Genomic DNA, 17,139 nt, shown 5'->3' with positions numbered 1-17,139 from the left:
TGTATGTATGTTTGTTTGTCTGTAGTATTGTCCCACATTAATAAAAAATTGTTCCCGTTCCTTTTGATTTATTGATCTGAAAGGGCCTGGCCGTGTAAGGGAGTAAAAAGTGCCCCCAAACCAACCCCTATGAACCCCTATGTGGTTTGACGTAAGATCTATAGTGAAAAACGTACTTTTCGTTTATTTCACGCCATCCTCAAAAGCTTCGAGATAAAAAATTGAAAAAAAAATACTGAATGTGCATCTCACTACGGTGTATCAAGAAAAATTATCAAAAATTGTATAACTAAAAAAAATGAAATTTTGAAATTTTTTGGGATTTGGGATTTAGAGATTCAGTACTACTCTTATTCATATTTAAATGTGTTCCTACGGCTTTTCTAGATATGTGTGATTTTTTTCAGATTTTTTTCAGTGTTGCGCGGTACAAAATTTTTTTTTTATATTTCCAAAGGGTCTGGCTGGGTAAGGGAGTAAAAAGTGCCCTCAAACCAAAAAATCACCAGCTGTATGGAAAATATTGTATAGAGTACTAAATAAAACATTTTGGCAGTAGTACCATATATTTGAGTCCTTGTATGGTACACCATAGGATCTATGGTGGAAAATGCACTTTCTCAAACAATGTTTTTATCAAAAAATGTAATTATAAAAAAAATTGAATATGCGGTACCAAAAAATTTAATATATTTTCTATTATTTCGAAATTTTGAAAAAAATATAACTTTGACCCGCTTCTTTTTTTTTTTTCCAAAATATATATTTTTATCAAGGCTCATATGGCGTTAGCCTCACGGGGCCGGGAGTTCAATACTTTGACAATTTTTCTTATTATCTATGTTAGTAATATGTAACCGATTACTCGCGGTTGGCTCGAGGTTAGTATTACAAGTGTTTTCGTAATTCGGATGTTGCTGTCTCCAATGCTCTGTACGTGTGCCCGACTCGGGATACTTCCTATTGGGATGCAGCTGACCCTTGATCAGCAACGCCCCCCTAGTCTGTACCTCATATCTAGCGTGGTGCGTCTTTCTCGACTCGAGGAATCCAGGATAGAATGGTCACTAACCGGCGCAATCATCAGTTCATGTAGAGTTGTCATGAGCGGTACAACCTTTGGCTCTTGTTGAATGATCAGTGAACTGCACAATCTTTGGCCCGTGTATCTGTAAAGAGTGTGTGTATGTATTGCCGCGACTAAGTAAAAGTTTATCGATCGGATAGGAGGGATATAAAACGGGGACACAACGAAGGAAACATCATTAAACGTTGACATCGGCGTTCCTGAGGAACAGGTATAGATGAAGCAGAAGATCAGGATCACGGCTACCTAAGATATCCCGGACGGGGATCTCCGATTATCTGCCTTGTGCTCTCAGTGCTCTAGAGAGCTGAGAGCGAGCAGTATGGAACCGGATACACGACCAGACAACATGCTCGATGTCGTGGTAGCCATCGCCACAATCACAAAGATTGTTTGCTGCGAGCCCAATGCGATAGAGATGCGCGTTTAGGTTGTAGTGATTGGACATAAGCCGAGATATCACGCGAATGAAATCACGACCTACATTCAATCCCTTGAACCATGCACTCGTCGAGACCTTAGGGATAATCGTGTGTAACCAACGACCGAACTCATCTCCACTCCACATGCGCTGCCAACTTACGAGCGTGTACTGACGAGGAATGTGGAAAAATTCATTATAAGCAATTTGCCTTTCAAAAAGTGTGCCTTCTAAAGCGCCCACCTTAGCTAGCGAATCCGCTTTCTCATTCCCCGGAATCGAGCAATGAGAGGGAACCCATGCTAAGGTAATCTTGAATAATTTTTCGACCAAAACACTCAATAGTTGTCTTATTCTTGTTAGGAAATAAGATGAGCGTTTATCAACTTTCATTGAGCGGATTGCCTCTATTGAGCTGAGACTGTCTGAAAAAATAAAATAGTGGTCGATGGGCAATGTTTCAATGATCCCCAGTGCGTAGTATATCGCACCCAGTTCAGCGACATACACGGAACAAGGATCTTTGAGTTTGAAAGAGGCACTGGAATTTTCATTGAAGATGCCGAAGCCAGTGGACCCGTTTATGTAAGAACCGTCAGTAAAGAACATTTTATCAGATCTAACTTTCCCATATTCTGCCGAAAATATCGGCGGAATATAATCGGAGCGTAGATGATCTGGGATTCCATGGATTTTTTGTCGCATGGACAGATCAAAAATGACAGAGGAATTGCAAAAGTATGGGAAGCAAACTTGGTTGGAGATGCCTGGTGAAGGGTGCACGTCGTGGGTAAGGTACTCATGGTATAAAGACATAAAACTTGACTGAGGAATCAGTTGGAGTAGATTTTCGAAGTTATCAATCACCAATGGATTCATGATCTTGCAACGGATGAGAAATCTGTAGGATAATTCTGTGAACCGAAGAGTAAGCGGGGGTACTCCTGCCAAAACTTCGAGACTCATCGTATGTGTCGAATGCAAACACCCCATGGCTATACGCAGGCAACGATATTGTATTCTCTCCAGCTTGAGAATATGAATCCTGGCAGCTGATCGGAAGCAAAAACTGCCATATTCTAACACTGATAATATCGTTGTTTTGTACAACTGGATGAGGTCTCCTGGATGGGCACCCCACCATGTTCCGGTAATTGTTTGGAGAAAATTGATTCTTTGCTGGCATTTCTGTTTCAAATACGCAATGTGTCTCCCCCAGGTACACTTAGAATCAAAATATACTCCAAGGTATTTGAAAAACATCGAGTGCTTGATCGTTTTGCCGGAACCCGCTTCTGTTCTAATTTTTATTTAAATGCGTTCGTATGTGTCTTTTTTTCTACATGTGGTGCAATTTTTGTTTAAGAGCATTGCGACACACAAACATAATTTTCTTCATCGTCTGCATTATTATTTTTATTTTCTTGAAATCGATTATTTTATTATATTCGTGGTTTTCAATTGTAAGATTAAAATTTAAAAAAAATTATAATAATTTGAATGTTTTAGAGTGTTTTTCTCATTAATCCGAGGACTCCATAAGGATCTCACAAGGAATTTATTTTTTCTCACAGAGCTCTATCGTACTGCTGACTTCTATGAATTTGGTGAATCATCTAAATCTGATGTAAAGATAATTTCAAATATTTCAAGATATGAGAAAATTTTGTTTGTACAGCGCAACGCTCTAAATATACCGAAAATTTAGACATATAAAAATCAAAATTTAAATAAATATCAGAGCAGTACTGGGTCTCTAAATTCAAAATAAACTAAATGTGCTAGAAGGCCAAAACATTATTTTTTTCGCGCAATCCTTTTAAAAATTGGAAAAAAACAACACATACGAATGCATTTAAATAAAAAAATAGAGCAAAAGTGATCTCAAAGTAATATTTCTTTCAAAATTTCGAAATGCCTGAAAATATATATACATATATTTTTTTTTGTGCCGCGAAAAACACTCTAAAAATTCTAAAAAAAATCACATATACCCAAAATAGACGTGGGAAGAAATTTAACTACAAACTAGAGTAGTACTGAATCTCAGAATAAAAAAATAATTAATTCATAATTAAAATAAAAATTAATTTAAATTTTTTTTAATATTTGATTTTTTGATGAAGAAATTGTTCGAAAATATTGATCGATACTACTTAGTAAGATGTACTTTAAGTATTTTTTTTCCATATTTTTGTCTCAAAGCTATTTACAATGGCGTGAAAAAAACGAGAAGGTGTATTTTCCATCATAGATCGTATGGTGTACCATATAAGGACTCAAATATATGGTACTACTGCCAAAATGTTTTATTTAGTACTCTATACAATATTTTCCATACACATGGTGATTTGGTTTGAGGGCACTTTTTACTCCTTACCCAGCCAGACCCTTTGGAAATATAAAAAAAATATTTTTTGCACCGCGCAACACTGAAAAAAATCACCCAATCGAAAAAAAAATTAAAAATTTTAATACTTTTAGTACATAAATTTTTGATAATTTTTCTTGATACACCGTAGTAGGATGCACATTCAGTTTTTTTTCAAATTTTTATCTCGAAGCTTTTGAGGATGGCGTGAAATAAACGAAAAAGTACATTTTTCACTATAGATCCTACGTCAAACCACATAGGGGTTTAAATAAACCGCCAAAATTTCTTATTTAATATCCATACAATATTTGCCATATCCACAGTTAGTTGTTTAATCATATGCCCACGATTTTATTTTAGTCTCATCATTGCCCTAGATTAATGAAGGAAGAGATATGATAACTATTAACTGCTACTTGCCTAATTATGTTCTAGCTTTTAGTACATTAAACCGTTTAACTTAAAAAGTTTTTTTTACCTTTTTTATTATATTTTTCTTTAAAACTGTGCTTTTTTTACATAACATATCCAAAAATCGTTTTTGTTTTTAAGTTATGATTTTTCAAAGTTATCTGATGGTCCGAAAAATCAATTATTTTCGAATACATCGAAATTTCATAAATAACTAAATAAGTAAAAAGTTCCGGGGACCCTGAAAAGGTTTAATGGTTTGCATAGTTTTGTAGAATCATTTCGAGAAGCAAGGATTCTTCCTTGCCTTTGCGAGAACAATACACTTATTGGTCATATGTCGCAATTTGTTTCTTTATATCAATGCACGCATTGCACTGAGTATTTAACGAGAGGCATCTTCCGTGCATCACCATTCAACGAGCACCAAACAAGCGTCCAACAGATGCACACAGTTGCAGCGAATTATTAAATAGTTTATTTTTACAGGCTCAGTTACATAAGTTTAAAGGAGCCAAACTCTTAACTATATTTTAACTAGAATGTATTAACATGTTTCCTTAATTCTATGGTTAATAAAATAGGAAACCGATTACTCGCGGTCGACTCGAGTTTGGAAGGGTGACACATTTTCGTTAGGAAAAGGGTGGGATGTAAGGAGATTGTAACAATGTTCACACTCTTACTCACATTCTCATTCACACCCACACTTCACACTCAATTCTTAAAAACTATCCTTACATCTAATATGTATTACAATTCAACTTATTCTAATGGAAGGGAACCGATAGCTCGGATAAAGATGATCGCGAGAATGACCGTTTATGGAAAATTGCTTCTCGACTCTCGGTCAAAACCGTCAACAAGCTAGGAGCTTGTTACATCAGAAAAGAGCCGATGCGCACAAGAGCAAATACGAATGGCAACTAATCGTAAGTATCGAAGGTGTGCTATTCACATGTATGGGAGCCGCGAGTAAGACGGACAGTGGGTGTATAATGGACAGGTGGTTTATTTGTATAGTTGCAGTATGAATTTCAAATTTCTGTTGATGGGAAACCCTTCTACATGCTATTCTATAATAATTAAACCATCCTATGACAGTGAACACTGATCAAAAGTGGAATAGAGAAACAAAAACCGAAAATCGAACATGATTCTGCGTGTGGATGTAACTTTTGTGGCTTCGATATTAAGCATTTTGAGTGGTTTAATTGCAAAATTGAATTCGCTGATGGTTATATTTCGGTTTGTGAGTTGACAGAGAAGCGATATAAGGTATGTATGGAAAAGTAAATTCATTCGTAAGTGGTAAATTTAAATTATTGAATTAATTGCGCTGGGGGGGTTGAAATGGACAGTCAAATCCATAATCACATCCAATGCATGATGAAAAGTGAAGGGGAGAATATTGAACTCTTTTTTATATTGCTTTCTCTTTGTTTGCGCCCCACAGTGCGAACGAGAAGCAAGTATCCCTATTTCCATATTCCAATGTCCATCCCTATCCTTTTTTCCATCCAAGCCTCCCCCTTCCATCCGAAATGCACAACTACAACAGCAGCATATCCCGATGCCGCACAGAAGCCGAACGCACACAAACAAAAAAGTGCATACAAACCGGTTCCTACCAATACATATTTTTCATTCCAATTCCAACGATTTACCGAAGAACATCGCGGAATAAATCCGTTTGTAGAAGAGCTCCAAAGTGTTTAATTTTCCCAAGTGTATAAATCCAAAGAGTGTTCCGGTAAATCTGAGCTATCAACCCAGGTCTCCTTCAGCCGAAGGAACCGTCATCATTCTCAATGGTGTGATTCACCACTCTTTCTATTCTATTTCAGTTACTGGACGCACAAACACTGAGAGAGAATGAAATGTTTCCTCTCGCGAGCGATAAACCTCTACGCTTCGTATATTATGAACCTGCCCATATTCCCCCCACTACATGTCAATTATACCCGCACCGATAAAAAACAGTATAAAAACATGGAAAAACACATTTTTGTAAAACATTTGGCCAGTTTTTTCGAAAACCAGTATATTGAACTGTAAGAAACTGCTCTTAAATTTTTGAAAACATGAGTTTCCAAACATACAATTGAAGTTTTCCTTAACATGTCCGTCTTACCCCCATCTCCCCTACAGGAATGAACAAGTTCTAAGTCAAGGCTGTATAATAAGGTGGAACGTTATGTCAGAACTGCTGTTCAGCCATTACTTGAGTTCGAATTGACAGCGACCAAACGAACGGCTAGAGTTTTCCGAGAAAGAGGATAACAAATGGCATGCAACGATGATATACCATACCGCTATGTGTTTGCTGCGCATAAACGTTGGTTTTGTTTACGCTGTTGGCATCATTGTTGTGTTTCGGTGACAGCTGCAAGTTGTAGTCTGCATTGCTGTTTTACGGAACGTGAGGGTTGTTGCTGTTGCTGCTGGGATTGGCAATTCAGCGATTGTGGGAGCTTTGCTAGTGGGTATATGAAAGGGTCACTACCGGCGGACTTGTGCCGTACTGCTCTAAGTTCCATTCGCTTTGGTGGAATTTGTCGTTGGCGACCCATTAGGATTAAGTGATAGCGATACGCTGTGGATATCCATGCATATCGTTTCCCGGCGACTGCTGCTTTAGCTGGAGACTCACCTGTTCGTACGGGTTGTAAGACACAACAGCTAGTTCGATTGAAACCGGCCCAGCGTATGTATATGTTGGTGTGGACTGCTATGTAGCATAAAAATTAGACCTGCTTTGTTTATAAACAAAAATAGTCGCTGTCATTTTTTATCCCCTCTCGCATCTTCCATGCCTTATCATCATACTGTCGAAAACGAACCACCTGTCAATTCCAGCTCCTTGTTCTAAGTTTCGCGCAACGAAAAGAAAAAACACACACAAAGCCAAACAATGATGACTAGAAGCGACCTATAATCATTTGCACTCTTCTCTTTTTTCGCCTGCTTTGCCATGGCTCGGATGGTTGTGTTAATTGCAATACCAGATGCACTTCAAATGAAATATTCGACAGCGTTTACAGCAGAGAGGAAACATGAAACACAAAACGAGCAGAATAAGCGACGTTTGTTGTTTCGGGCACAGAAAGATTCTGAGAATTTTCCTCAAGTCAGGTCAGGTAATGAATTGCAGAGACTTTTAACTTTTTCAGTTCATCCGTCTCTAGCCTTGAAAAGGGCCCTTGGAAAACTTTACTCTTCCAGCACTACATCTCTACCCTCATTTCCTCGAGAAAGGCCCTCGATCCCTCGCCGTCCAGCTCGTCCAGCAACGATATTGTCCAGTCGGTGTCCTCACGAAGAATGATGAATTTTTCTCAGAGGAAATGCAATACTTATACGCTAGCGACAGCTTACTTACCAGCAAGGATAGAGTTTACTTCGCAAATATTCTCTTTTCGCTAAGCCCCTTTGTTGTTTCTATTCTAGCGGCTGCATAAGTTGTCCGTTATTGACAGCTCCGTTCAGGAAAGCACACAAATGGACAGAACAAATGTATGGAGAAATGGGAATGCTTCCAATTTTCATTAATTTAAACCATATACAGACTATGGGATTGTAATGTTTAGCATATAAAACAAAACAAAAATTTCCGATTCGATTGGTATGCAAATCGTTAAAATCCGTTCGCAGCAAAAATAGTTATTAACGTTAACATTATTTCACAAAAACGTGACCTGTTTCCTGATTTGGCGCCCTTAATGTTAGACGTAGTTCTACGTCAAAAAATACGGCTCTAACATTTTGCGGGTAAGAATAAAACTACCACTTTCCACGAAAGGCTGAGAGCCACTATAGCGGTATGACATGGAATGGCTGTATATTACCTTCGAAACGTTATACAAAAAAAATCGAGTTTTTTAGGAAACTGAACAAATACTTATTTTAAAACAAAATGATAAGTGCGAACTTATTTCTTCCAGATTGTTTTCGTCCTGTATAAAACTGTACACTGGACCCATTCCATGAAGTTATGCACCAAAGAAATAAATTTCAAATCTAGTATTAGTAGAAAATTGAAAACGTTATTTGAATAAAGGCTAATTATAGCATACATTTTTGAAACGAATTTGATTTTTATGCACCAACCTTTGAGAGGGGCGCTTTTAAAAAACTACATAATTAAACGGTCATTCCATGCCAAACCGATATAGTGGTTCTCAGATTTCCATTAAAATTTGTAGTTTTTCGCTAGGGCACCATTTCGATTTTAGGATGGTCCGAAAAATATTTTTTCCTGTTTTTTCCAAAAAATTACCTTTGTCATTTAACTACTGTCCCGATTCAGATGATCGACATATCAATTAGCTGGTCTTTTTTGAAGACCATTTGAACCTGCCAAAAAAATTTAATTTTGTTTTGGTAATTATTGATTGTATTTGTTTTTTTTATATTTTAAATGGTCTCGGGACCAAGGGCGCTTTATATTTATATATTTTTTCTTGAAAGCTGAAGATTTTTACATAAAATATCAAAAAATCAGAGATGTTTTCTTTTTTCTATGTTATGATTTTTCAAAGTTAACCGATGGTCCGAAAAATCCATGGTCCCGAAACCATGAAAACTATAACAAACAAATACAATCAATAAATACAAAAACAAAATCCAATTTTTCAGATGCAATATTTTTTTCATAAAAGAGCTAATTAATTTATAATTTGGTTAAAATTATATAAAATTATTCGATATGTCGATCATCTAAATCGGTTCAGTAGCTCAGTTGTGAATTTAAAAAAAATCATTTTTGGAAAAAAAAAAATGGGAAAAAATCGATTTGTCGGACCTAATTCCATAGGCACCCTAATGAAAACATTAAAAAAAAATGTAGCGTTAAGCAACAATATTACCAATTTCAACGAAAATCCTAGAACCACTATATCGATTTGACATGGAATGGCTGTATATTCAAAATATTTTAGATTTTCTCTTTTTTATGTTTCTTGAGATATCTCTGCACTACTTTAACCAAACTTCAACGTTCATATATCATTGGATGGATAATTGAATACTTTTTTGAAGTGCTATGAGTAGACCTAGTTAAAATTTTGTTATGTATGAGAAACAAGCATTTGAAAAACATATATTTTGAAGCGTTGTCACGCCACAAAAACAGGGGTTTGTTTAATTTATAAGATGAACTTAGCAAACAATGAGAGTCAACAACCCACGAAATTTCAACTGAATATAACCTTGTTTCAACTTCCGGTTTGCTGATAATAGTATCAAACGACAAAAAATGATAATGCTGGCATCATGGTTACCACATTTAATTCTGTAAAATTTTCCGAAAAAAAATCTTTATAACTGTATTTTTAACAAAAAAATCTGTATGAAAAAAAAAATTAGTTTATTTTTTTTATGTATGGGTTGTTGAAGTCGTATCAATACAAAATAATAAATCATAAAAAGATTTACTCATAATCCTTCTTCGATACATAGTTCTTCGCTTTCAAAATAGAGTTTATAATTATGGGTGCCAACTGATTCCCGGACTTTGTTTTGTTGGCATTGTAAAGCGGAAATATTCTCCGATGAATGTTATCAAAAAAATTCTTACAAATGACCTTGGCAACGGATACAAAAATTTCTCATCACGCCTTTTGACATCCAAAAGCTGGAACTAAGCTATATCTGAGTCACTCAATTTTTGTCCCATAAGATTCGTCTTGAGTAGCTGGAATTCGTTATCCAAGCCTTGTATATTATCTGCTTCAACGAATTGAGGAAATTGGCGCATCAAATCATCAAGGTTTGGTAGCTTGACGAAATTTTGGAGGTTTATCATGGCCGCAGTTTTGTTAACCGGATCGCTAAAATCAAATCGCTTTGAAATCTTTTTCTCGAGTTCAATATAGAAGTCACGATAAATCGATTTGAAGGACAGCTTCCTAGCTGCATCCAATCTCTTTTCAGTTTCTTCTGCATCGATACCAACCTAAACATCCCTAGGCTTCTTCAGAAAGTCTTCAAAATCTTTCACATCAAGGCGAATCGTTGCACGTAGTTATCCAAACTTAAGTTACCCAACATGATCAGCAATAACATTTTTGTCTCATTCTAAAGTTCACAAAATTGAGAACTTTTGGATTGAAAAGTGCAATTGACCAATAAGAGCGGTAGAACATAGTTTAGAAACAGCATAATCCAGTTTAGTGATAGGATCGTTTAATTGAGTGAATATACGATTGGCGGATTGAATATGGTCATACTTAACTTGGAACGAAAAGAATAATTCACGCTCCTCAAATCGCTTGAAGATTTCGCTTTACAACTGCCTCAAACGAAAGCCATCTCGTTGCATTTCATTCGACATTTTTATAAATCTAGGTACATATATATCAGTATATTAATAAATTCATTATTTAAAATTGAATTTAAAAAAATCTGTAAATTCTGTATTTTTGCTGAAAATCTGTAATTCTGTATATACAGATTATGTATCTAAAATTTGGCGAAAAATCTGTAAAATACGGCAATGAAATACTGCGCGAAGAATGAAAAAATAAAATGTCTTACAATGGGCTGATAGAATTTAAGCGAGAGAGGGATAATGTTAGAGGAGGAAGAACTTAACCTTAACCCTTTCAATACGGCAATGTGATCTGCCGGAGTGCTACCGCTGTACGGAGCATTACGCCGAAAAGTATGCACATTGCGCTGGTGTGATCGATGTGCAGTATCACTCTCATGTCGTCTAAAGACGACGCTCGTAGCGAAAGGGTTAAAGCGATGCGTGTGGAGTTAGACGAAGAAAGTGCACGTGCAAACGTCGACGTAACCGTCATCTTAAAAAGGCGAACTTAAACTCAAATATTAGGTTGGGGAAAAAAATTACCCATTATTTTCTCACTGGATGGCTTTAGTGATCAATATCTCGCGTAATATCATACAATTTCAAATTATAGGCTCGTTGTAAAGGTGACATTTCACACTAAAAAAATATTTTGTTGTTTTTGTTTGTTTCATTCAGTTGTGAGTTACAGGGTGTTAAAAATAGGGGTCAACAAAGAGAAAATTCGGTATATTTTACACTTTTTATTTTATAAATGTAAAATTTTTCTTTTATTTATTTTTTAATTTAATTTAATTTAATTTTAATTTCAGTGCAATACACTAGATTATGATCTTCACTGCCAACAAATGTACCAACAGAAGAGGTGTTGTGTTCCATCAGGACAACGCAAGGCCACAACATTCCGAGAGATTGATTGGAATTTTCTAATGCATCCACCATATGCTCGGACCTGGCACCAAACGATTATCACCTTTTTCTCGCATTGGAAAATTTCCAGAGTGATAAGAAATTGGGATCAAGAAAAGATTGTAAAAATCTATTACTATGATTTCTCGCTAACAAGGACCAAGACCTCTACGATAGAGACAGTATGAAGCTACTTTTAGAATGGCAACAAATTTTCCAACAATCCGAAGCATATTAAAAATAGTTTTGAATTTCACCCAAAAATAATGGATTACTTTTTCCCCAGTCTGCGTGCGTTCCCCCGGTGTGTTTAATGCGCCACAGTGAACGTGTTTAATATTTATGATGTAAAAAACGGGGGTCGATTTGGTCCTAAATCGACCCCCTGACCTGACTTTTTCCAAGTAACGGCATTCCATACTACATTCCGCTTTTTTCGATGCCATTTTGTAATTTTTCGCAATCTAGAAGAACATTGAACTCATTTTCCATACAGGAAACTAATATTTTTTCTCTGTTTTTGAAGCAATGAAAACGCAAAATGAAAGTCATCGTACTATCAAATTTTCAGCGTAGTGGCACCTTTCATTTGATACCACTGAAAATTCGATAGGAAGCACCGTTCCTGAGATACAGTCAGGAGTTAAATTTCAAAAACCGACCATGTACATTCTGTTTATTGTCCCTAATTGCACCCAACGCCATACGTTTTACCTTGTATTCCGAAAGAAAGACCAGTCAAAACTCCCAGAGAGTCGATTTTTGACAAAAAAAAATTTCCAAGATGACAGTAGATATCGACGTTTCATGCAATTTGAAGACATTTAGCATCTAAATATTTTTTTAAACCCCGATTTCATGTACAGGGTTTTCCAACTTTAAATTCCGCAAGTAAATTGAACTAAAACACACTTAGAATTCGAATTTCGATGAAACTTTTATTTCAAATTAAAGTTTGGTTTATGCCATTATGTGTGAAATACAAAATCATTCAAATGTCCACCTAGGGCTTCCTCGCACACCTTGATCCGGAACAGGTAATTTTCGATGACTTTTCGGCACATATGGGGCGGTATCTCAGTCATAACTTCACGAATGTTGTCTTTCAAATGTTCAAGAGTTTGCGGAGAGTTGGCATAGACACGGTCTTTCGCATAACCCCACAAAAAAAGTCTAGCGGGTTCAAATCGCATGATCTGGACGGCCAATTGGCATCACCAAAACGCGAAATTATGCGTCCCTCAAATTTCGTTCGCAATATGGCCATGTTCGGTCGTGTTGTGTGGCACGTGGCGCCATCCTGCTGAAACCACATGTCATCCGTATCCATATCTTCAATTTGTGGCAAAAAAAAATCGGTTAACATGCGACCAGAGTGCTCACCATTCACAGTTACCGTCTCGCCGTCCTCATTTTCAAAGAAATACGGCCCGATGACTCCACCAGACCATAATGCGCACCAAACAGTGACTTTTGGCGGATGCAATGGCCTCTCAACAATCCCGTGTGGATTTTCTGAGCCCCATATACGGAAATTTTGGGTGTTCACATAGCTACCGAGCTCGAAATGTGCCTCATCGCTGAAGAAAAATTGATGCGAAAATTCAGCATTTTGCTGCTGTTGTTCGTTCATCCAATCGACGTATGCCCGACGCATTCCATGGTCACCACGCTCTAATCTTTGTACCAGTTGGACTTTATATGGATGTAGGTGCAAGTCCAAATGCAAAATTCGCCACAATGATGTGTTTGACAAGCCCAATTGCTGAGCACGCCGTGGAATCGAAACATTCGGGTCATCCTCCACACTGGCAGCAATATTTTCGACCGAACGCACATTACGATGATCAGTGCTTGGAAATATCTGTATCACATCAATCTTTTCAGCAGAATTTCCGGCCACATTCGATCATTATACCATTGCATTCCGAAATATTCCGGATACCGAAAATGAACCAACGCCAAACCTCACAATCACAGCAAGCCACTCACAGTTGATTCATCCAGTTTTTTTTCATTCTGTTTTTCATTCTGTTCTGCGTTCACGGAATGTGAGCAAAACAAAATATCCCTAGTTTTGTCATTCATTGACATTAACATACCAGTTCATTCACTATCAGCATCGTTCTCGGACACTGACGAAACGGAGAAATTCGTTGAGGAAGATAAGAAAGTACAGAATGCTCATAATAGTGACAATAAATTAAATTGTTCAAGCATGCAAGGTTTCCGTCTCAGTTAAATTGCTTTCATTTTACATAGTGAATATGCAGCTCCAAATCCACTTGTCAGAAATGCTTCAAAAGAAGAATTCCGATGTAAAAAATACCGTCTTGACTCAAATTTCAAACATTTAATTCTTTTTGAATTCTGAACACACGAACATAAAATGGTGGTGTCCAAGACACGACCGCAATGGGAATATTTCGAGCTTCCTTTTGCAAACGGATCAAACTATGCTATAGGATTAGCGGATGAAATTGCCAACATCCAGCTTTGGCTGACACAGTTTGCATTCGCTGCTTGGATCGATTCGCCGTCCAAGCCTAAGCAATCCTTAGCTGTGAGTGTGCATGCAGATCTTGCTCTTTTGTTGGCATTTCCGCTTGCGCCACCGATTTGCGTTGCCCTTTCGGAGTAACTTCAAAAACAACTGAATAAGCAAGGCACTGACTCAATGAGAAAATCACACACATATCGGGATACTGAAAATGAACAGTCACAACATTCCTGACAATTCAATGGCAATGAATAAATGTGAATGAATTCTCATGACTCGAGCTTTGAGGAAAGCTCAGAGAGCACAGAATGAATATGAATGAACACAGTTGTAAATTTGTTTGCCGTCGAATGAATGACAGTAGCATCGACAAGCAAAATAAACGCGTTACACTGATAAAAATATATTTTCAATGTTGCTTAACAAACTCAATATTTCCAAGCTCTGACGATGATGCACAGGTTTCACAATATCCGCTACGGATCCAGCTTGTTCGAATTTACGCACTACATTAGCGATTATGTGCTCTGTAGGCCGTCCATGACGACCAAAATCCGTCCGTAATGATCGAAAAACATTTGTCGGTTTTTCATCATTTTTATAGTATAATTTAACAAAATTAACACGTTGTGCGATGCTAAAACGATCCATATTGTAAAATGGCAGACATTCAACTAACGATATGAAGCTTTGGTTGACAGCTATGTCAAACGGTTGTCAGCGCAGGGCTGTATACTTTCGGATGCCCGAAATGGAAATATATCTCCAAATATAAAATATATCTCCATTTAGAAAAGTCCGACACCGCATCACTATATGCCAAAAATTATTGGAAGGTTTTCGAAAAAAAAATATATAGGGGGAAGGCGATGGTATTTCAAGATACAACAGTTTAATATTTGTTTTTGTAAGCTTTAAAGGTCGTCCGAAGATAGTCTGCAGTCTGTAGAAATTAAAATATACAAGTTAGAGCCAAAAAAAACGTTTTTTCATGGTGACCCTTATGCAGCTTAGAACAAAAGTGTTAAATCGGTTGTATTGAAAGATGGAGAAGAAACTTTGCTCTACAAAGCTACTTAAAATAACTCGGGCTACAACATTATTTACCTCTATCTATAAAGAAAAGAAAGTTAGATCTTTTATTTCACCTGAAATTTTGGCACCCTATCTTTGACAACATGGGAATGAGTTCTCCATTATATTTAACAACTTTGTCGAAGACAATTTTTATCTTGAAACTAACTGTGGAACTCGAGATGTAAATTTTCACCTAAATTCGTTCCCTAGATCATTGTCAGTCGTAATTAATATAGATCATCTGATAATGAAAACTGTGATTTTAGGTGGCTGCCACCATATGTACAATTTAAAAAAACAACCAAGTGAGTCGCGTCAAAACCTTGTATTGTTGACTGATTTAGTGTGAAATTGCTCTATATGAATTTCAATTATTTTCTTATCATGGTGATATGTTTGATATTTTCAGTCGAAATTAATCCAATAATCGGTGTTATTGAGCATCTACGTCTAATCTGATGAAAATAACGATTAATACAATCATGATAATAACGGATTCGTTCCTGAGTGATAAGCCCTCTCCCGCATGCAGCGTCATCATTATCTCTCGTGGTATTTTCCGGCGGTCCGCTGAACCGCGAGACGGCGGCACCACGTGGCAATCATGCACACCGAACACGCTGTCGGTTATGCATATCAATGTGTATTCGCTTCAGTTCACTTCCCGCGACATAACATCTCACTTGGGTTTGTTGCTGAGATACAGAGCGTGTAGCGCGATATCCACCCGTAACAATATCGGTCGCATCGCACACGTTCACAACCAACCACGCTCACGTTGCATCCACAGTGATAACGGAGGCCCGCGTGATGATGGTGATGTAGCGACGAAGCAAAGTATCTCTTCAATTCGGGACATCGAAGCTGAGTTTGACAGCCAGTTTATATGAAGCAAAGATAAACAAAACGCAAAGCAAAAATTGGTGGATTTTAACAAGTATTTTCACAAATGTAATGAATTGATTTTGACAATGGTAAGCGTTGAATGAAAGAATAATGTTCTACGGAGCTAATTAGGTTGAAATATATCCACTAGAAACATTAAAAACATATTCTTATTGCTGTAGAAAATGACGCTTTCTCTGTGGCGAGAAAAATAAACACAGCTTCAAGTACAAAATTATCAATGAAAATCAAATTATCCGCACCAAATGAATATTCTAAGTAAAAGTGTAACGAGTTTCGTACAAGTGAAAAAAATCGTGACCGAAAATAGTGTCTAATAATGATTTTTTTCGCGTTTTTCCAGGAGCCATTATTGGGAGAAAACGCAACATGCAATGTATCTGTGGGCCTGGGAGATATTTTTAATTTCACTGCCGGAGGAAGTCGTTTGGTCGTCGAGGGTAATTCTACTTACCTGGTGAAAAGAAATGCAACGCGTTGATATGAAGATTTCAGGTACGGTTGTTTATCAATGGCTCAATCTCCATCCTGAGCCGTTAAAACTATTCGAGGTATCAGGTTCCATCTGTTTTCGATGAAAGGTTACACTATTCTGGGCCAATATTTTTATTTCTAATCTAGAACGACTATACAAATTGAGCGACAGTTAGGTTCAGCGATATGACCATATTTTTCAGTATTACTAACAAAACCAATTTCCTTATTGTAAAGGTAATTCGTCCAAATTTTGATGTCCACTTTGCAAAGGTTCTAGTGAAAAGATTTAGGAGTTCTTCTAGTGATGATTATACATGGATCCTGACTATGTAACCTGACCATGCAAACAACATTTAAAAATCATTTTCATTCAATATATGAAGATTTTCAAGTGCATTTGAGCATGCTACTCTCAATGAAGGTACTATTATTCGAGTCTGTATTGTGTGCCAATGCAATAAATAAACGGTTCCTGAAGTAAATAATGCTTCACTAAGTTTCACTCTATCACTAAGTATTCGCTTTTTTTATAAACTACAAAAGAATTCGAGAAAAAATAGCACTCAAAGTACAGTTGAAAAACACACGGTTTGTTTACTTTTTCCTCATACATTCCTAACATCCGCTAGATGGCGACAGCGTACCTTCTATGTCGCGAATACAG

This window comes from Toxorhynchites rutilus, chromosome 2, assembly GCF_029784135.1.
Source record: "Toxorhynchites rutilus septentrionalis strain SRP chromosome 2, ASM2978413v1, whole genome shotgun sequence".
NCBI lineage: Eukaryota > Metazoa > Arthropoda > Insecta > Diptera > Culicidae > Toxorhynchites > Toxorhynchites rutilus.
This window is presented reverse-complemented; position numbering follows the sequence as displayed.